General features: G+C 46.9%; 1 protein-coding gene across 1 annotated transcript in view; it reads right to left on the reverse strand.

Moving 5' to 3' along the window:
- The window catches only part of MEP1A (meprin A subunit alpha), a 119292-nt gene that overhangs the window by 82289 nt on the left and 14714 nt on the right, over positions 1-22289 (reverse strand). The window lies entirely within an intron of this gene.

Consider the following 22289-nt stretch of genomic DNA (forward strand, 5'->3'; position numbering starts at 1 on the left):
ACCAGAAAAGTGCAGCCATCCACGACAGCTTCAACACCTCACCTCCGCCAGACCCCACCCCTAACAACTCCTCCCACGCCGACCACATCACCACCTGGACCCAAGTAGACGACGCCGAAACCCTAAAGACCATGAACTCCATCCACTCAGGATCTCCCTCTGACCCCTGCCCACATCACGTGTTCAACAAAGCCGACGCCACCATCGCCCCGCACTCCGAAAGATCATCAACCTTTCCTTCAACACCGCTACCTTCCCGGACAGCTGGAAGCACGCAGAAATCCAACCCCTCCTCAAGAAACCTAAGGCTGACCTCAACGATCTCAAAAACTTCCGACCGATCTCCCTCCTCCCTTTCCCAGCGAAAGTCATCGAGAAGATCGTCAACGCACAGCTCGCCCACTACCTAGAAGACAACCCCATCCTTGACCCCTCCCAATCTGGCTTCAGGCGAAACCACAGCACAGAGACTGCACTCCTCGCTGCCACAGATGACATCAGACTACAAATGGACAACGGCGAAACCTCAGCCCTGATCCTCCTAGACCTATCAGCCGCCTTCGATACAGTCTGCCACCGCACCCTACTAACCCGCTTACACGAAGCCGGCATCCAAGAAAAGGCCCTCAAATGGATCTCCTCCTTTCTCTCCGGCAGAACCCAGAGGGTCCGACTCTCCCCTTTCCGCTCCAATGCCACCAACCTCATCTGCGGCGTACCCCAAGGCTCCTCACTAAGCCCAACGCTGTTCAACGTCTACATGGCCCCCCTCGCACAACTGGCCCGCCAGCACAACCTCAGCATCCTCACCTACGCCGACGACACCCAACTCGTCCTCTCCCTGAGCAAAGATCCTCTCACCACCAAAGCCAACCTCCACGAGGGACTGAAATCCATCGCCGAGTGGATGAACAACAGCCGCCTGAAACTTAACTCTGACGAGACGGAAGTCCTCATCCTCGGGCACACCCCCTCGGCCTGGAACGACTCGTGGTGGCCCACCGCCCTGGGACCCCCACCCACCCCAGCCAGCCACGCACGAAATCTCGGCTTCATCCTCGACTCCACCCTCACCATGTCCAAACAGGTCAACGCAGTCTTATCCTCCTGTTTTAACACCCTCCGAATGCTCCGCAGGATCTTCAAGTGGATTCCAACAGGAACCAGAAAGACAGTGACCCAAGCCCTCGTCAGTAGCAGACTCGACTACGGCAACGCACTCTACACAGGCATCCCAACAAAAGACATCAAACGACTCCAACGCATCCAGAACGCATCCGCCCGCCTGATCCTCGACATACCCCGCCGATGTCACATCTCCCCTCACCTGAAGGACCTCCACTGGCTCCCCGTGGACAAGAGGATCACCTTTAAACTCCTCACCCATGCACACAAGGCTCTACACGACACCGGACCCGCCTACCTGAACACCAAACTCAACTACGTTCCCTCACAACAACTACGCTCTGCCAACCTTGCCCTTGCCATCGTCCCCCGAATCCAGCGCAAGACCTCTGGCGGCAGATCCTTCTCCTACCTCGCCGCCAAAACCTGGAACTCACTCCCGACCTCACTGCGCCAGACCCAGGACCTCCTCACCTTTAGGAGACTCCTCAAGACATGGCTCTTCGAACGATAGCAGCACCCCCCCCCCCTAGCGCCTCGAAACCCTAACGGGAACATAGCGCGCTTTATAAATTATTGATTGATTGATTGATTGGCTCCGAAAACTAGACAAAGTTCAACCCTTTGCACACTTGACTCTAAGTAGTAGCATAAGTGAGCTGTTGCCAGTGCTTAATTTGAGCTGGTGGTTCCCGGGGCTTAGCAACAGCACTTAATTGTCATCACTGGTACTTAAACACTGTTTGTCTAATTTGGAGATGGGCACTAAATACCTAGACGAAGACTGCTGATTGGACTTGTTTTCCTTATTTCCCCCGTATTTTGGAAAGTGTGATCCATTGAGGAAAAAGACTGATCAATTTATAAGAAAAGACCTTTCTATAGCTGAACACTACTTCAATATTGAAGGAACTGGTTTGTGAAAAATGTCAAAATAACATCTTCGTTCTGGATATGTACATTGGTATTGCTATAGAACTACTATATCGTTGTATTTCTTCTTGGATTTATTAGGGGAAAAGGGGATATTTGTTTTTCAATCTATATTTATACTGTCATTTGTTTACGGCTGTGTCTAGGTTCTTTTTTAACTTGTATGTCTGAGTATGGATGGCTGTATATTTTTTATTTGCAATTGCTTTTTCTCAGGAGGGTAATGCACGTTTGCATGACTTTGTTTATGTATATCAAGTATGTGAATCATTAAATTGTATCAATTTTTCATTGAATGCCATTAATGATTTTTTGGTTCTTTAATAATTATTGTTGTTGGCTTACTACTGTATTGTGTGTTTAGAGGGATTCTGTTATTTCAGAACCCTTATCTGAAGGTGGTTTTTTTTTTACGTTTTTTGTGTTTTTTTGTGTATTGCACAACTCTAATTCAATACACATAAAAATGACTAATATCTGCCTTGCAAGCCATTCTTATAGTTTGTGGGCTTGGTGTAGTTTGAACTGTCACATTTGTAGGAGCGTGATGGTCAGTAGGTGTGTGGGTGCCGTCATTGGCAGCGCTGACAGGGCAATGAATGGTGCACGCTGCAGTGGCCTCCTGACAAGAGCCCTGGCACTTATTATTCTACAAACTAAGCACTTGCCGTTACAGGCTTTTCAGGGAGATTAGTGTGGGGGTTACTCAAGCACAAGAATCAATAATATTCCCGGCAGCTCAAATAGATCAATGCCCAGCTCAGTGCTTCCACCATGCCTACAAGGCCCTCCATAACCAAGGATCTGCCTACTTGAACCATCGTCTTCACCAACTGACCAGGAACCTCCAGTCGGCACACACTACCCTCACAAAGATACCACACCAGAGGACTCTCCTTCTCCCACCTCACCGCCAAAGCATGGGGCGCTCTCCACCTCCACACCCTCGCTGACCCACTTCAAAAAGGGACTGAAAACCTGGCTTTTCAAATAAACACCTGGAGCAAAAGCCTGGATACCCACTCGGGTGACAAGCCGCACTATACAAATACCACCTGATTGATTGATTGATTAATTGATTGACTAGCCATTCACCTGCCTTTAGTCGGTGTCTCCCCTTGCACTGGATCCACCCTGGTGCAGGCTTGGGGTCTTAAGGTAAGCTTAGTGGGTGCAGCTAAGCCCTCCCTCTTGATCAGTAACACTCAGGGGCTCATTATGACTTGCAGCGGAGGCCGCCCGCCAAAGTCCCGCGTCGGGATGACCTCCTATGCAGCTGTCCCTCTGCGGGCCCTATTATGAGTTTCTCACTGGGCTAGCTGTTTCCGCCCACTGGCCGAGCAGGAAACTCACCACAACATTGACACCGGCTCATAATTGAGAGGGTGGCAATGTTGCGATTCATCGCACCTCTCGTGCTTTTCACTGCCCGTAATCCGGGCAGTGAAAAGCTCGACAGGGCTGTCCATGGGGGCCCCTGCACTGCCCATGCTAAGTGGACTGTGCAGGGGCCTCCATGGGGCCCCCGGAACTCCCTTGTCACCAGCTTTTGCATGGCAGTCTGAGCGCCATGCAAAGGCTGGTGGAAAGGGGACTCGTAATCCGGAGCACAGCGCTGCTTGCAGCACTGCCCTGGTGGATTACAACCGCCGAGCCAGCTAGGCTTTCAACTGGCGGCAACCTGGCGGTGCTGGCAGTCAGACAGTGGCAGCACCTCCACACTCGTAATGAGGGCCTCAGTCTCTGTGGCCTAGCCTCTTTCAGTCTCTCACCCAAGTTTAGGGTAGCAGCACAGGGTGGCATTCAGGTCTCCTACAGCAGCAGGGTCTCAGCAGTAGCAAGCATAGCAAGGAGGATCCTCCATGTGGCATGTGTTGGGAGTCCAGAAGCAATGTAGGGCTGCGTTGGGCCCTCCAGTTATTGTGTGATCTTCCCAATAGCAGGTAGGAAACTCCAGGAGGAACACAGCAGTCCTGTAGGTGCTCCGCAGCAGCCAGCCATGCAGTGTGACACTTGAAGGGGTATTTGCAGGAGTGAAGGCTTCCATTGTTGGTCCATTCCGGGCAGCAGCAGCAGACAACAACTTGTTCTGGCACTTCAGTAAGTACTTGACTCACATTGTGGTGCATTTTCTTCTTGGTCATGCTGGCCACAAGCCCACAGATCATGGTTCCTTGAAGCAGTGGATGCCAGGTCTATCTTCCTCATGCAGTCTCCCAGACAACAACCTTGATTCTTCACAAGGTACCCCAAGTACCTCCCAGGTCACTTAGAGCTCAGGACCAGTCACAACCAAATGCACACTTGACAGGTTTGCAGTCCCCCATCCACTTACCGGGCACATGGGCCAAGAGCAAGCACTTCTCCTAGTTTCAGTCCAGCCCACCATATGGTTGCATGACTCGCAGGGCCTAGTGGCTATGACAGGGATATTCATAATACCTGATCCAGTAGTACTGCGATTCCTTCAGTGCTCCTGCTTCGCTAGTCCCTGTTGGACAGACACTATGCCAGGGTCAATAACAGCAGTCCCTTTCACGATCCACTCCTCTTGTAGGGTTGGCGCTTTTTTCTCTCGCTTACAAGTAGGGTGTCTTGGCACCCAGAAGAGTCAGTAATTTCTCCTTCATATCAGACTTCAGGTGATGTTCACTTGCTTCTGGGGAGTCAGCTGTCAGTGTAACACCAACCCTTGGCTGCATAGTAGTCTTGCAGTAATTCGCAGAGTATCCCCTCCCTTGTAGAAGAGATCACAGCAATGATAAATGATGGGAGTGATTTTGCAGGCAGAAGATGTGTATTCCAGGTTTTTTGCCTTGGAACCATCTTGGCTCACTTCCCTTTTCATGTATCCTAGCCACGTCAAAAGCCTGGCTTATATCTGCAAGGATGCTGTGCCCATCAGGACAGTCTCCAGGTTGAATGCCCACCACACCACACCACAGTAGTATAAAATGTGACAGCAGGCTGCACCAAGCTATTTACAGCCACTTCTCAAAGAGATCAGAAAAACGGCCAATAATCAGTGTACCTTCAAAGGACTCCTTTCCCTCATAATAGATACTGTAGACCTCACCTCTGCCCCCTGCCATCTACCCAATACAGCCCAATGTATCTAAAAAGGTCCTGGCACTTTGACAAGATGTCATCAACATATTCCATAATCCATTCCACCCTCAAATATTGTACCTTGTGTCAAAGCACCCCTACCAAGGAGCACTCTAAAGGTTAATGATTAGAATTTAATGTGCATGGTCAATGAATGTGCTCTGCTATATACTGTAGAGAGTGGAAACATTTGGGTGTGAGGCTACTTATATCAGTATGGAGCAGAAGCAGGAAACCATACCCGTCAGCCTGTGCCTTAGCAATACTCTGGGACATAAAGAAATGGAACAAAAGAGTGTTCCCTTTGAATATGCAATTTGTTGGTAATTATCACCTGTTTCAGCCAACCACTTGGGTAGTTTATGTATTGTGGACCCGAAAGTTCATGTCTTAACAGCCACAGTCCTTCAATAACATGACGCGTTCCGTTTTTTGCAGGCAAAATGCTTTTATAAATGTTAACAGACTCTTCTCGGCAAGCCCGACATCTGTGGGCATGCTCCTTTCTTGTAAGGTGAAAGCATTTGCAATTTTGACAGCCAATTATTATCAAACAGAATTTTTAGCACATGCGCAGTCATAGAAGCTTCTTTTCAGTTTCTGGCATTCACATAAAGGAGCCACCACTCATACGTTAAAAAGAAAAGTTTATTATAGAAGAGTAGCCAGGCACAAGCAATCAGAAACAACATTTATTTACATTATGCAGGTTGTTCTGTTTATGCACGTGGAGCATGTGCAGATTCTGAAAGCTGAGTGTGTGTGTGTGTCCCAGTAGCAGAAGTTACAGAGATGAAGAATAACTACTGAAATGAAAGATGGTTGAAGCCAAAACACTGTGAGGAACTGTAGAACTGACTGTGATTGACTAATATTTCCAGAGGCTATTTGTGCGGGCATTACCCCATACAGAGTGTTTTGTAAATAAAAGTAATTCTGGAGCCTCCATACTGGTACTCAGTGTGGAAGCCTCCAGGGTCCCCAGCTAGATGCAAGGTAGGGGCCAATCCTTCATGAAAATTGAAATGGAGAAGAGCAAGACACTCGAAGTACTTCATTAATTGTGTCATACAGGAACCATAATTACAACAGGACAGACTCATGATTAGGGTAGTTCAGTGTACAAATGAGAAGGATATTGGAGATTATCTTTTAGGGTCCTACATTATTTGGGTTAGTTCATATATAAAGACATTTTGATTGTTAGGGCGGCAGTGCAGTTATAAATGAAATAAAAATTTCACAACCAAAGCTGCTACTGAAAGAGAAGAACCAATGCATGAACCAATGACTGAGCACCACAAGCAGAGATAGAAGTACTAATGAGCATTTTTTAGGAATACTGCAGTCGCTTTCCCGATAGATCCATAAAAGCCTGATGAAGATCTCACAGAATGAACCATAAGGGTAGAAACCTATCGACAATATATAACTTCACATTGTGGGTGCAGAATTACAAGTCAAATAAACCGGAAGGAGGGAGAATTTAGAAAGAATGAAGAAAGAAAACATATATGCTTGGATTTAGGCAACAAAGCCTTTAGATGCGAACCGCAGGAGTAGTGAGATAAAGAGTCCCAAGTCTTAAAAAAATAGTTAGTTTTCAGCTGACCCTTTCTTCAACGATATTAGATCAAATTACTTTTGGTTTTGTTTCACCAACTAATATTTTGTTGCCACAGAGACACATAAATATAGATATTATTGAAAAGAAGCTGACTCACAATAACAACATCATTCTACTTTATTTGTTGATGTACTGAAGTTTGCAAGAACTCTATGAATCAATACACATTATTCACAATTATGCAATATATATCCAGAAGAGACGTTTGTATTTTACACTTTACAGTGCACAAGAAGGCAATGAGTAAGCAATGATGCCGGACATAAAAAGTATGCACTTCTGAGTTTCCTTGCAGGGGTCTTTAGAGTTTAGAGCGCATGAAAAACATTTCCTTGTGCCCTGGGTGAGGAGGTGTGTTTGTGAATGCTTGTTGGTATCCGAGGAAAGAGGATGCTCCAAAGTAGAAATCTAACAGAAGTGACCTATTCTCATTTGAGAAAGTTAAACCTGGTTTTTGATTAAGGTGTGGATATTTACCTTAGGGGAAAAAGTTGCTAAAAGTGCCATTTAATATGTGCCCAACCTTAATGATACTCCAGCTATACTTCTTTCTCCTACTGTTGGTTTAGTTCAAAGTGGCACTGAAATCCATTCAAATATAGACCATTCTCTCTCTTCCTAACTCCAGTCTTCCTCTCCATTTTACCTCTTTCACCCTTGCTGCCTGGCTACAGAGCCATGCCATTCTCAGTTTTGAAGTCCCCACCTAGGAATGCCACCTCAGTCTTTTTCAGCGTGCTCTCTATCTCTCCCACGGCCTTCTAGCGCCTTCTAAAAATAGTATAAAAAAGAAAAACAGACACAGTAGAAACTGATACAGAAACTAAATTAGCATGCTAAGACTGAGAAGGTAAAGTAAAGCTCTATCAATCTTAGTCTCTTATGTGCCATATGTCTCTGACTACTGTATGTGCTTAGCAAGTAAAATATTTGCACATGTTGGGATTCGTGCAAACCTTCAATTTGGTAAGATCCTATGGGCACATAGGAAGAACCTGATTTCAGAATTTAGAAAGGACCTTCCCCAATCCAACTTGCGATTTATATTAGCTCCTAATCTTGAGTTGCTCATGTTACCAAAGTGAACTTTTCTCTCACTAAGAAATTCACAATGTACATGATAATGAAACTGAACTTTATATGATCTGGATTTATTGTACAAGGGAACCTAGGTTAGCATGAAATCTCCCCACCAAATGCCCTAGTCTGCAATTCTTGGAAGGTATCCTCAAGTGTATTACCTATGAATATTCTCATGTTAAGGCATTTCATACCACTTCAAGTTCAGTCCCATAGTGCAATCTTCTAATTCACAACTTATAATTATCAAATGGCCGAATCATGTTTAAATCCCATTTACTGCCACGCTGACGGCTGCCAACTTACTGCTGCGGCGGCGGCGGATATCGGTTCACCATATTATGACACACACACACCAATCCGACAGAATTCAGCCACAGACACAAATCCGCCAGTCCAAAGGTCAATGATAAAGTGGCAGTCCCAAAACCCACACCTTTACGCTAACAGAACAACGCCCATCACATTATGACCCACGAATCACCACAGCGGACATTCAACGGCGGTAAACCATTGGCGGTATATACCGCCGCGTTCACAATGGACACCCACATACAAAACAACACCACATTGAACAATTCAAACACACACCTGACACCCTTACAAACACCACACCTACACACCCACACCACTATAAAACACACACCCACATCACCCACAACCCTTTACGACTACAAAGCATTGCCACCAGACAGAGACCAAGACCACTGACACAACTAGAGCTGTAAACTACTCACACCTATACACCACTCACGCACTCCACATCACACACCCCAACACATTACCCAACACACCCTCACCAGCACACCAAACATAACACCCATGGCACCACAAAGACACCCCCGTTTCACAGAGAAGGAGCTAAGGGTCATGGTGGAGGAAATTGTCAGGGTAGAACCCCAGCTATTTGGAGCACAGGTGCAGCAGATATCAGAAGCCAGGAAGATGGAGCTATGGCGGAGAATCGTTGACAGGGTCAATGCCGTGGGACAGCACCCAAGAACTAGGGATGACATCAGGAAGAGGTGGAACGACCTACGGGGGAAGGTACGTTCCATAGCAGCAAAACACTAGCTCGCTATCCAGAGGACTGGCGGTGGACCCCCGCCTCCTCCCCCACACCTCACAGCATGGGAGGAGCAAGTCTTGGCAATACTGCATCCTGAGGGCCTGGCCGGAGTCGGAGGAGGACTGGACTCTGGTAAGTCAACTTTCAACCATTATCACCCCCCATACCTGCATGCCATCACACACCTGCACCCTCACTCCCATCAATCCACCACATCCCACACACTCCACCATCACATCTAACTGATCCCAGTGCCAAGCCGTGCATGCTGTACCAATGCATGGACACCCATCACAGCCCTGCATGGACACTCATCACTAAAGCATGCACACCATAGAGAACTAACAATCCCACCATACACTAACTTACACAAGTGAAAGCTGGCATGGCAAAATCAACCATAGAGGGGAAGCCAGGGATGTACAATATATCAGACACATAAACCATAACACATCATTTACATCCCCACAGGTACCCCAGCCAATGTCATTGGAGAGGAGGTGCCAGCACTATCCAGTCCCCCAACAGAAGAGGCCCACAGTGATGACAGTAACTCTGGTCTTCAGGATCTGGATGATTTACCTGGCCCATCAGGGACCACTGGACAGCCAGTTACTCAAGCCCAGTCAAACACCACCACAGAGCCTCCCCCATCTGGAAACACCACTACAGCACCCACCCAGTGTACCAACACCTCTGTCCCCAGGACATGTCAATCAGCAGTGTGCCCACCTCTACAGGGACCCCGGGCCACACTTCACCCCAAGACAATCAGGGACCTGGGGTCAGTGGCAGTGGGCACACGGTTCAGGAGACAGAGGCACAGGCCAACAGGGAATCTGGGAGGAGTGCTGTGCACCAGGTGGGGGGGGGGGGGGCAGGCCCAGGGAACCGACTCTCCAGGAGGCACTCTCTAAGATCCTGGGAGCCTATCAACATTCCCAGAACACGATGGGCCAGATCCTGGCCAACTTGCAGGAGGGACAGTACCAGGGGATCAGGGCGGACTTGCAGGCCATCAACAACACCCTGATCTCCATAGCAGGGGTGCTGGCAGACATGGCCAACATTATGAGGGAGGTAGTCTCACACCAGGGGGCCCCTGCCACTAGCCAGACATCACAGGACTCACAGGCCACCAGCACCCCTCCCCCTGCAGAAGGTGAACCACCCCGCAAACGTTCCCTGTGATCCAGACAGAAGCCAGAGACACTTGCCAAGACCCCCGCCAAGAAATTAGACTCTCCTGATTGTCACCCTTGTGTCCCACTCAGTCATCCTGTCCACCCTGAACTGCCATTGCTCCCCTTCCTATGTCCCCTTGGACAATGCACCTGTGGTACAAACAGACTGGAATAATACCCTGGACTTTCCTCCATCATCAGCCCATCCCATTGCACTTTCCCCCTATATGTTAGCACCTCAATAAACATCCTTTGAAAGAAATCCATTTGGAGTATGTCACATATATCAAATATGTTTTATTTGAAACCGGTACAAACATTGCAAATGAACTGTACATAGAATGAGCATAGATTAACGACCTGTAGCTGGCTGTAGTGATCACATCAGGAGTATATGTCAATTCACCAAATATCTGCAAAATGAACTACCAGAAGAAACAGTAAGTGGGCATAGAACTGGGAAATATCAGCATGCCATTGCCACACAGATTACAACCAAAGTGATTGAAATGTAAAGTTACACTACCCTACCTGTGTGTCATTGGAAGTATTGTCGTCTAACTGATGTTCTGTTGTCCTCATCAATTGTCTACTCATCCTCACTGTCCACAGGGTCTACTGCTGCCACACGGGCATCTCCAGTCTCCTCCTCCTGCAGAGAAGAGACATGGCGTCTGAGGGCCAGATTGTGCAACATGCAGCATACCACTACTATCTGGCAAACCTTCTTGGGTGAGTAGCACAGGGATCCACCGGTTAGTTGGAGGCACCGGAACCTGGCCTTCAGGAGGCAAAAGGTCCTTTCAATGATCCCTCTGGTTCACTCATGTGCCTCATTATAACGTTCTTCTGCCCTTCTCCTGGCATTCCTCACAGGGGTCAGCAGCCATGATAGGTTTGGGTAACCAGAGTCACCTGCAAATATTGAGGGACAACATATAGCCACACACTATCCTATATGGCCCACACCATATTCATACACCAACATATACTGGGTGGGAACCACGGCTCACCTATTAGCCACACCCTGTGCCTCTGTAGTTGGGCCATCACATTCGGGGTGCTGCTATTTCTCAGGACAAAGGCATCATGCACCAACCCAAACCAGGATACTTAGCATTGACGTGGGAGATATACTGATCTGCCAAGGACACCATCTGAACATTCATGGAGTGGAAACTCTTACGATTTCTGAACACCTGTTCATTCTGCCGGTGGGGGGGAACAAATGCAATATGTGTACCATCAATCGCCCCAATTATGTTGGGGATATGTCCCATTGCATAAAACTCAACCTTCGCTGTGGCCAAATCCTCAACCTGGGGGAAAACAATGTAGCTGCACATGTGTTTTATCAGGGAAGACAACACTCTTGTCAGCACTATTGAGAACATTGGCTATGACATTCCTGCTGCCAAGCCCACTGTCACTTGGAAAGACCCAGTTGCCAGGAAATAGAGTACAGATAGCACTTGCACAAGAGGGGGATCCCGGTGGGGTGACGGATAGCAGATATCAGGTCAGGCTCCAATTGGGCACACAGCTCTATGATTGTGGCCCTGCCAAGTCTATAGGAGAGGATAAGGTGCCTGTCCTCCAGTGTTGCCATGTCCACCAGGGGTCTGTGCACAGGGGTATGTCTCCAACTCCTATTCATCCGCAGTGGTAGGTATCTAAGGGACACAAGAGTGAGGAGGCTGTCACAAACTGAACATTGGAGCCACAACAGGAGTTTACAGTCTGTGAACTTGTAATGGGTCAGTGTGATTTGTCCAGTATGTGCCTATTTCTCCTGTGACGCAGCATGAATCCACAGAGCTGCCCCCCCCATGAAATGGCGTCCGCCTGTCCTGTGTGGAGGGACAGGTGGAAGTGAGGCAATTCCGCTGACGTTGTGCGCCGTGGCAGGAGGCGGTCGGGAACCGCCATGCAACTCCTCATTGGTTAATATTGGGCCCTATGGGTTACAGTGGCCAATGGTGATCTGCGCCGGCAGTGGCAGTATGCTCCGTGCGGACGTGACCACCATTTTCTATCTGATTCCTCACTTGATACCTGACCTTCCATAGGAGAGGACCTACACTGCATGTGCTGCTGTGACCTGTGTCTGGAACCTACCATGGCCTGTGTGACCAGAGAAAGGGCCCCAGCCTTCACTTCGGAGGAGCTGGAAAGACTGGTGGATGGGGTCCTACTCCAGTACAAACTCCTGTATGGGCCTCCAGACCAACAGGTGAGTACACTGTGGGCGCGATGCATATGGCATGTGGCATGCATGCATGGAGTTGTGTGTGTGAAGGCCTCATGTAAGGGAGGTGGGTGGATTTCCTCTTTGCGGTGTACACGTTGTGTGCTGGGCTATGTGTGTGCCAATGGTAATGAAAACAGGTATGTGGGCCATATGTGTAACTGGCTGGACTGTTTGTCTAATGGTGTTTTCCTGTGTGCGGACCCTGGGGGGTCTATGGCAGGCAGAGCACCCACTGTTGCAAACGGTGGGAGGACCTGAGACGCTGGGCACGGAAGATGGCAGAGGCCCAACTTGGGATGGCCTTCCAATGAAGAAGGGGTGCCCGTCAAACCCTGACCCCCCCCCCCCCGATGGCCCGCATACAGAGCTGGATGGGCGCTTGAGGGCATCACAGCAGCCACAAGGGGGTGAGTACAGTGGCTATCATTACAACTTATGGCTGGTGGGGTGGTATCCGGGTGGTGGATGTGTGTTAGTGGGTGCCCCTAGACAGGCCTGACATAGCAGCGTAGGTCGTGTGGTGGCTAGGGTTCTGAAGGGATAATCCTGCCTACCTAGCTTGTAAGCATCCACTACTGGTCAGGGCTGCGTGGGTCCCAGTTGTGCTGCAGTTGGCGGTGTGTGCCCCTCCTCATGCCTTGGTGGCTAGCAATATCAGTGGTGGTGCAATGCATAGTGCATAGGCCAGTTCCCTGTGTGTGAGGGTGCTGTGTACGCCAACGGTGGTGTTGGTGCAGCCACTGACCCAGTGTATCCTTTGTCTCTCTCCCCCCTTTCTTGTTTTGTCATCCTGTCCTTATGTGCATTAGCATCATCTGGCGGAGGAGCAGAGGCACCAGCGACGGAGGGAGCTGCATCTTACAGGTGCCAGGAGGCAGAGTCCACCAACACTTAGGGCACCAGTGGGACGAAGGGCGAGGGGAGCACCACGGCGGAAACTGGAGGGGACAATTCAGACACAGATACCTCCTCTGATGGAAGCTCCCTGGTGGTGGTGGACACTTCTGTGACCACCCCAGCTACAGATACAGCCGCCACCCAGGTACCAGCACCGCCCTCCCAGCAGCCCCTCATGGAGTTGCCCGTGCCCGCTCACCCCGAAGGGTGGGCATCTCCTTCGCCCCAGACACCTCATGCCCTGGCCCAGTTAGCCCTGCTGCCCTGAATGAGAAGGCTATTGACTTCCTGAGATCCATCTCTGTAGGGCAGTCAACCATTGTGAATGCCATCCAGGGGCTGGCAGCCCAGATGCAACAATCTAATGTATTCCTGGAGGGCATTCACACTGGATAGTCAGCCCAACAGAGATGGATCCAGTCTCTGGCCTCCTTTCTGATGGCAGCCATTGTCCCTGTTTCTACCGTCCCCCCTCCAACTACCACTTCCCAGTCCCATTCCCCTCAATCCCAAACCATCCCAAGCACACAGCCAGACGAGCATGCACACAGGACAACACCCAAGAGTGTCACAGGCAAACACAAGCACCACACTTCATCACACAGGTGCTGACACAAACACCATCCAGTTGCAGACACAACAACATCCACTATTTCCACTGTATCCCCCTCCTCCTCCTCCACCTCCCACCCAGTTACTTCCACACTCAAATCTGCATGCACGACATCATCATCCACTACCTGCATCATCACAACACCAAGCAGAACACACACATCACTGGTAGACACCTCCACAACAGCCATGCGCACGTCCCCTGTGTCCTCTCCCACTGTGTCTGTCCCCCCTAAAGTACACAAACGCAAGCACTCAGACACCCAACAGCCATCCACCTCACAACAGCATACAGCCCATGCACCTGAACCCAAATCCAGCAGACAAACATCTCCAAAAAACACTCACTCATTCTTCATTCCCATTCCTTCTCCCTCTTGCTGCCCCAATGTCCCTAAGAAACTTTTCTTTTCCACCGTTGACCTCTTCCCTACCTCTCCCCCCTACACGTATGGCCAGGGTATCACAAACCCAGCCATGCACCTCAGCCACACAGTCCACGGGCCCAGTTCCATCCACACCTACTCGTGGTGGAAAGGATTCTAGGCCACATATACTGAAGGAGAAGGAGCCTGCACCAGCAGGCAAGAAGGGCAAGGAGCCTGCACTATCAGGCAAGAAGGGCAAGGAGCCTGCACCAGCAGCTGACACAGAGCCCCCACCACCAACCTTGGCTGTGCAGCCATCCGAGGGTGCAGAGGATGTGCAGGAGCCTCCCACCACAGTGCAGCCATCTGAGGTTACAGGGGCTGTGTAGGAGCCTCCCACCACCACCACCAGCACCACCACAGTGCAATGTGATCCTGCCTCCATGGGCAGCTGTGCGGCCTGTCCACTCCAGAAGCAGTGGGGAAGACACCCACCTGAGAGACTGTGGCCTATCACTCCCCAGGACAGAGCAATGGGCATGTTGCCCCCTCCATTATCAGTGGGAGAGACACCCACTCCAGAGACTGTGGCCTATCCCTCCCAGGACCAAGCACAGGGCATATTGCCCCCTCCAGAACCAGTGGGGGAGACACCCACTACAGAGACTGTGGCCTTTCACTCCTCAGGACCGATCACATGGCATGAGGCCCCTTCCAGAACCAGTGGTCTTGTTTCCGCTCCCGGCTGAGGTGCCCACACCCCGAGGTGCCTGCCTTTTTGCCAACTGATGCCCCTACAGTGTTCTCTCCGTATTGATGCAGGTGACAAGTGGCGCCTTGGACTTTGCCCTGTGGCCATGTGGCCCACGCGAACTGAGGACTGGGCAGTGTCCCTTTCTCTGTACATTTGCAGATATCTGTTACATTGGCTAAATTATTTTTAGAATGTGTTGATCTTATTACATTCACTTTAGTAAAATTGTGTTGTCCTTGCATTTTTCAGCCACTTTAGGGAGCATTGACTTGTTTTCTTGTGCATCTGGTTGTGTATATGATGTGTGTGTATGGGGTGTGTGTGGTGCATATGTGTGTCACTCTCTTTTTCCTCCCCTCCTGCCTTGTGTGCTAGGCGGCTGTACTCAACGTTGTCGTCTTCACCAGCGTTGGTGTTCGTGGTGGAGCAGAGCGTAGAATATCATCGGAAATACATGCAGTTCAGGTTCCATGGTGACGTGGTTCTCCAATGGTGAGTCCTTTCACTTCTGACCTCTGTTTCCGACAGGCTTTTGATGTCGTTGGTACCGCCCCAGAAAAGGTGACGGATTGTGTTGTCATAATATAGTGGGCGTAACTTTGACTTCCGCCTGGCTGTAGGCGGCTACCATTGTGGTGCCTGTTGTTTCCACCCTGGCGGTCGGTGTGGTACAATGGCTGTCTTTCAGAGATCTTTCCACCATGGCCAATATTTGGCGGTAGTTACCGCCAGACTGTTGGCGGTATTACTGACACTTTATCACTGACCGCCAAAGTCGTAATGAGGGCCTTAGTAGCTTGCTTCTGTGGTGGTAGAAAAGAAGGTTTCAGAGGACATAGATTTGTGTGTTGATCTGAGTGCTTTAAATCGAGAAGTGATTATAGATAAATATCACCTTCTAAATATTGATGAAATTCTTACAACGCTGGCTGGAGCTAAGTCTTTTACAACATAGGATTTGACTTTGCTGTACCATCAAATTGATTTGCAAGAGGGTAGCCATGATTAAACAACATTCATAATGCCATGGGGACAGTCAGATTCAGGAGACTGCCATATGGGCTGATATCTGCTTCTTCTGTGTTTCAGAATGTTATGATGAATTTGTTGGGTACATCAGTCAGGTGAACTGTTATCAAGATGATATTTTGATACATGGAAAAAGTGTGATTCAACATTATTTGAGGGTGAGAAGTGTGTTGGATGGATTGTCAAAGGTGTAAATGACTGTTGAAAGTGTAAATTTGGTGGTGAATAAGTAGGGTATTTAGGACATCTCCTTCAGGTGCTGGTATCGCCCCAAAAAAATAATTAGTGGATACTATTTCGAAGATGGAAGAACCTGAGAGCAAAGACGAATTGGTGCCATTTCTTAAACTTGTTGAATATTATGGTACATTCATTAGAGGTTATGCTGATAACACCTGTCATTCGAGGAGATTAGGAAAGTGGAATTTGAGTGGGAGGATGACAGTCAGAGTGAATTTAACAAGTTAAAAGATGACTTAAAGGGAGCTACAATTTTACAGGCATTTGTACCAGGTGAAGATACACTGGTAGTAACAGATGCTAGTGGAAAATGAATGGGTACTGTTACAGAGATAGACTGGTTTAGAAAGGCTCATAATTTGTGTATCAAGATGTCTGAGAGATTCAGAGAAGAATTACTCAGTGATAGAAAGTGTGGCGCTGGCCATTTATTGGACAGTGAATAAATTCTGAAATTCAATTTGGGGAGCACACTTTAAGGTATGTTTGTATCTTCAACTTTTTAGTGATTATGAAGAAAGGTATGGATGCTATTTCTGTGAGAATAAGAAAGTGAGTAGTTTCTTTATCTGATTATTGTTTTAGTGTAGAGTACATCCTAGGCATCAGGAATAACTCAGCAGATTACTTGTCAAGGTTAGTTAACATAGGGTAGACAATTGTGAGTGAGGATCAGTTTGAGGATTAGATTACAAAGTTATGTGAAATCACGAGAGGTGCAATAAACGATGATGATAAACAACCAAGTTTGACAAAGATGAGGAATTGAGAATGGAGCTGATGGAGTTGGTAGAAAACTAGAAAGGGAAAACTGTTGGATAAAACATGGAACATGGTGTATAGTGAGTTGGCTGTGGATAAATGTTTGTTGTTAAGACGTACAAAATTGGTTCCTCCTAAGGGTTTACATAAAACAGTGTTAGTGTTGGCCCATGAAGGGCATATGGGAATTGTTAAAACAAAAGAGAGAATTTGTGAAGACTTTTGGTGGTCAGGGATGGATGTAGAAGTTGAATGTTTGATAACAGATTGTGTAAGTTTTAGTAACTTCAATAAACCTTTGGAAGCTAGAAATGACCAAATGGTGTGTCATGATTTACCCATTTATTCATAGCAGGAAGAAGCGTTTGACTTAGAAGGACCACAGAGAGAGGCATGATCAACACCGTACTTGGTAGTATTGGTGGATATATTTTCAAGGTGGGTAGAAGTTGCAAGTTTAAGATATGTGAAGTCTATCACCAAAATTAGGTTTATGGAAGAATTTTTTAAAAGGTAAAGTTACCCAGAAAGTATCTTGTCCGATAATGGTCCACAGTTTTGTTCCAGTGTAAAAGAGAAGGATTTCAATGAGTGTGGTATTTTGCATATTAATTGCTCAATGTATCCCCCTGAGACTAATGTAATGGTGGAAAGGATGAATACATTTTGAAAGAGCACATACAAATGGCAAAGGCAAACAATTTGTGTTGGATAGATATGATACAAGAACGTATCACAGAATATAGGGTGACTCCTCAATAAGTAACAGGAACATCTCCTTTTAGGTTATTTTAAGGGAGATCTCCATACACAAAAATATGTCCAGGTTCAATGAAATGGAACAAGGTTTTAAGAGAACGAAATATGGAAAAATGGACAAAGAATGAACGAGACTGAGGAAGAGGAGGAATGATTTTTATGGAAGGAAGAAAAAGGTTAATGTGATAATTGGTTTGAGAGATTGGGTGAAAATAATAGCATCTGTTGGGTATTAGGAGTGGTCAAAATTCACAAAGAGCATAAAGGTGATTAAAGTGTTCAAATGTGCTGTCAAAACAAGTGATCGGTGAATGTAAAACAAAAACAGTGGGGAGGAAATTCCAGGTCCCCTGGGGAGAAGATGCAGAAAGAAAGGCAAAAACGACTGTGGTGAGAAATGAGAGGAAGTTTGAAGAGTCAGAGGGGAAATGAGAGGATTACTGGAAAGAAGAAGGAGTGTAGGAGAGAAAATAACTTCTGAATATCTAAGAGATTATGTCAGGTAATATATGTGTAAGTGTTTTCTGAAGAAGGAGTGTAAGTAAGAAGGCAGCTCCTGAATACTTTGGTGATTATGTTAGGTGTGAGAAATTGGGTTGTTTGTTGACTGTGGTGTGAGCCCCAATCAAAAGCCCCAGTCCCTTGCAGGGTGAACCAAAAAAGGTCACTAAAGTAATTTGTACTTCACCCAGGGTTGCTTGGCACAAAAAGCAGCCCGGCTAAATTTAGAGACAATGTGTAAGGTATTTATGCAGCACACAAACACTAATAAAGTGATAACACAACACAAGAAAAGTCCCAAACAAATTAATAAAGTACATTTTAATAAATTACTTTACACCAAAATTAATTTTTACATTTTAAGGTTCAAAACAGCTCCTAAACCATAATACCTCCAACCACAGACATCTGGTCGCGCAAGACTGAGTCAAAGTCAAAAGTTAGGGTTGACTGCAAAAAAACACGTTTCAGATACAAGAAGTGGATTGGGCCCAGTCAGTGCTTACCTTCAGTCTTAGAAACAGTTTGAGAGAAAAATGACTGAGAAAGTAGAAGTTCAGTGTGGCAAGGTTTCTAGAGTGTCCAAGGATGGAAGGTCGCTGTGGAGCAAAGCAGCAGTCAAGATTTTTATCTTCGGACTTAGGCACATATTTATACTTATTTTACAATGCATTTCCGTCATTTTTTGATGTAAAAGTGGCTCAAACTTACAAAATACACTTATATTTTGTACGGTTGTGCCACTTTTGCATCATAAAATGACGCAAATGCAGCGCAAAAAAAGTATAAATATGGGCCTTAGTCGCCTAAATGGAAGTCGAAAATCTCCAGCAGGACAAAGCAGAGGGCTGTAGTGGAACACAGTTCCACAAGGTTGAATACCCCTTTGGCAAAGGACCGCTGAAATGGACTGGTGCTGTGGAGAACAACGCAGCAGGAGAAGCAGGAAGTCAAACCAACCATCAATGCATCTCAGGCAGATAGGCGACCAGGTTGATCCCGGTCTCCTCCTGGTTCTCAGAGGACTTTTTGGCCACACATTGTCTAAGTCCTCTGTTTTGGAAAATGCCCATCTGGGCAACTTTAGCACCACAACCAAGGGTCCAGGAGAGGATGGAGACCTCTTGGGGGTTCAGGACTCACCCAGAGGCTTGGTCCGCTGTGAGTTTAAGATGATTTGGTGCATATTGTGTTCCTGTGGCTCTTAACAACAGGCTGTCACACTAACCTGTGGACTCACTTCTGGTAGTCCTGGGTGCAGATGAAACTGCAAAGCTGGTCTACGAGGGTTCAAGACAGGGTCCAGGTAGCAGGACATTCCTTCCAGGTACAGCAGCAGTATGGCAAAATGCACAGTAAGTAACAGCAGAAGACAGTCACCTGAGAGTCCTTCCACAGCTTCAGTAGCAAACTGAAGAGTTGGTCTGAAGGTCTTGCTTTTACACCATGGTACCCTTCTCCCTGAAGGTGGGTGAAGTTTCTGGAACCTTTTCCTGACGTTCTTGGAATTTCCTGACTTCCCTGCCCTGGCTTCAAGCTGGCTGCAGTGACAATACAGGGCCTCTTGTGAGAATACAGGCAACACAGCCTATTCAGGTGCAAATAGGGCTGTGCTCAGCTCCGCCCCACATCCTGCCAGTTGATGGCCAATTGAGGCACACGCAATCCCACTATTGTGTGAATGTCTGGGAGAAATTCATAAAGTCTAACTGTCAGCTACAAACAGTCATGTGACCCAAGACGGGCTGCAGGCACAAAGGGCTAAGGGTGGGAAAATACCAACTTTATAGTTGAAAGGTAATTTTCAAAATTGTAATGAAAAACTTGACTTTATTGTTAAAGAGGATTTATCAATACAATTTCATACATACCAAACATGCGATATGCACCTCCTCTCATTTAGAAATTATAGCTTATTAAATGCAATAATGAAGCCCCAATGTTATAGTATGGGAAGGGTACTCCTCGCAATAGTGAAAAACGAACTTGGGAGTTTTTCACTAACAGGACATGTAAAACTTAAAATTATTTGTCCACCCTTTTAATTACGCAACACCCTGTCCAGTGGGCTATCCTGGGCCTACCTTAGGGGTGACTTATATGTAATAAAAAGGGAGTTTAAGGCTTGACAAAGGAGTTCCTCCTCCAACAAGATTTAAAATGCCCTCTGTCTTCTTGCAAAAACAGAAGTGTGTACATCAGGCATTTAGAGGGCTGATGTAATATGGACTTGTTTAAGATACACATACATTTGAAATTGATCCTCTCCTAGACACATAGCCAATGGAGAGACCTTCTTGACCGGGAGATATTATTGAATATTCTCAGTCCAGGTCCCACTATGAGAATAATGTAGAATTGTTTATCAACTGGAATGTGGTCTGAGTGATTAATAGTTGCTTTAGGTTTTTCTGCAAACCATCACCTTTTGTTGCTTTGATAAAAGAAAAGCAGCAGTGTGAAGGACAGCTTTCTGAGGAAGGTGATTTATTTGTGGGATGCCCATGGAATTGAGTTCCCATACTCAAGTCTGGAGACACAGGGGCGAGGCTTTGGCATCTCCAAGAGAGGTGGGGATCCAATCAAGGTTTCGTTTGATCCAGTTGAAAATACTCCATAGAACGTATATGTCATGCTCAGTTACAGCCAAAAAAGGCAGAGTACCAGACAGTCTCTCTGTTAGAGGGTGTGGACTGGTTGGGTCATTTCTGCACATTATTTGGGAATGCCTGAATATCAGGAACTACTAGTCATCAGTGATTGTATGTCTAAATGAGTTCTGTAACAGTGCATGGGCAACCTCGATTAAGTGGTATTTGTTAAATATTTGGGATACTTTGGATCCTAGATGACTCGAGATTCTGCTGATGACTTTGGGCATGGTGATTACCAAGAGAAACATTGCCTGGCTTTGGGGTTCATACCAGGCACCAGTGTTGCGAGACTGGAAGTACAACATGGACTGGTGCATGATGGGGGAGAGGGTAACATATGAGAGTCGAGGGGGCCCACAGAAGTGGGGGAAAATTTGGGGGAAATTAATGAATATGGAGGCGGTCTACGCTCAACTCACCACTCCACAACTTGACCGCACCACGTTGTAGAAAGTGCACTAGTAATGACTCCACTGGACTGGAAATGGGGGAGGGACTTCTGATGGGAAACGGAGAGTATACATACTGTGCTTTTGTCTCTTCTGTGCTATTCCATCTCATGCATACCTGTGAACATACAATGTATTTTTGCCTAGTTACCAATACAATGTTTTTTTCAAAAGAAGTCTGGAAACACCTTGGATGGATCCTTCACTCCTAACTGATGACGGTCATTTTATGGTCATCTTGTTGATATGTGTGTGAAGGTTGAGTGTTTTTTCAAGAATGAATTTAAGGGATTTAGTGTACTCAATAATGGCTGGTAAGAAGTCAAAGATATTGATTTTAGCCAGGTCAGATTCATTTTCGGGAAATTCAGTTTAAGGTGATGGAAAGTCATTCTAACCTCAATAATCTCAAGACTGGTGGCAATCAGACAGCTATTGTTAAGGACCGGAGGACATCAGACATAGTTAGGTGTCATTGGCATAATGATAAAGGGTTCTTCCGGAGATATGGAGGAGATCTCCACAAAGTAAAGTGGGAACACTAATCAAGTCTTGTTGCAAGTGAGTAAGGGAGAGATGTATGTTTAGAGACTCAGGCACTAGAAATAAGAAGTAAATCATTTGGCATAGGATTCACAATGGCTTTATTATCTTGCAAAATGTCCAGAAGTATTCCATGGTTGATTGCGTTGAAAGTCACATGCAGCTCAAGAAACATTTAAAGGGAGGAGTCACCATTATCTATGATAAATGTAGCATCCGGAATAATTTGCTAAATGGTCATGTGAGTGAAGCAGCCTCACTTGAATCCAAATTGTAGGTTGTTGGGGTGATGGTGATTGCCAATGAACTGTTTGGCATCAACACACATTTCCACTAACTTAGCA

The sequence above is a fragment of the Pleurodeles waltl genome, chromosome 5 (genome assembly GCF_031143425.1).
Source record: "Pleurodeles waltl isolate 20211129_DDA chromosome 5, aPleWal1.hap1.20221129, whole genome shotgun sequence".
In the NCBI taxonomy this organism is placed as follows: domain Eukaryota; kingdom Metazoa; phylum Chordata; class Amphibia; order Caudata; family Salamandridae; genus Pleurodeles; species Pleurodeles waltl.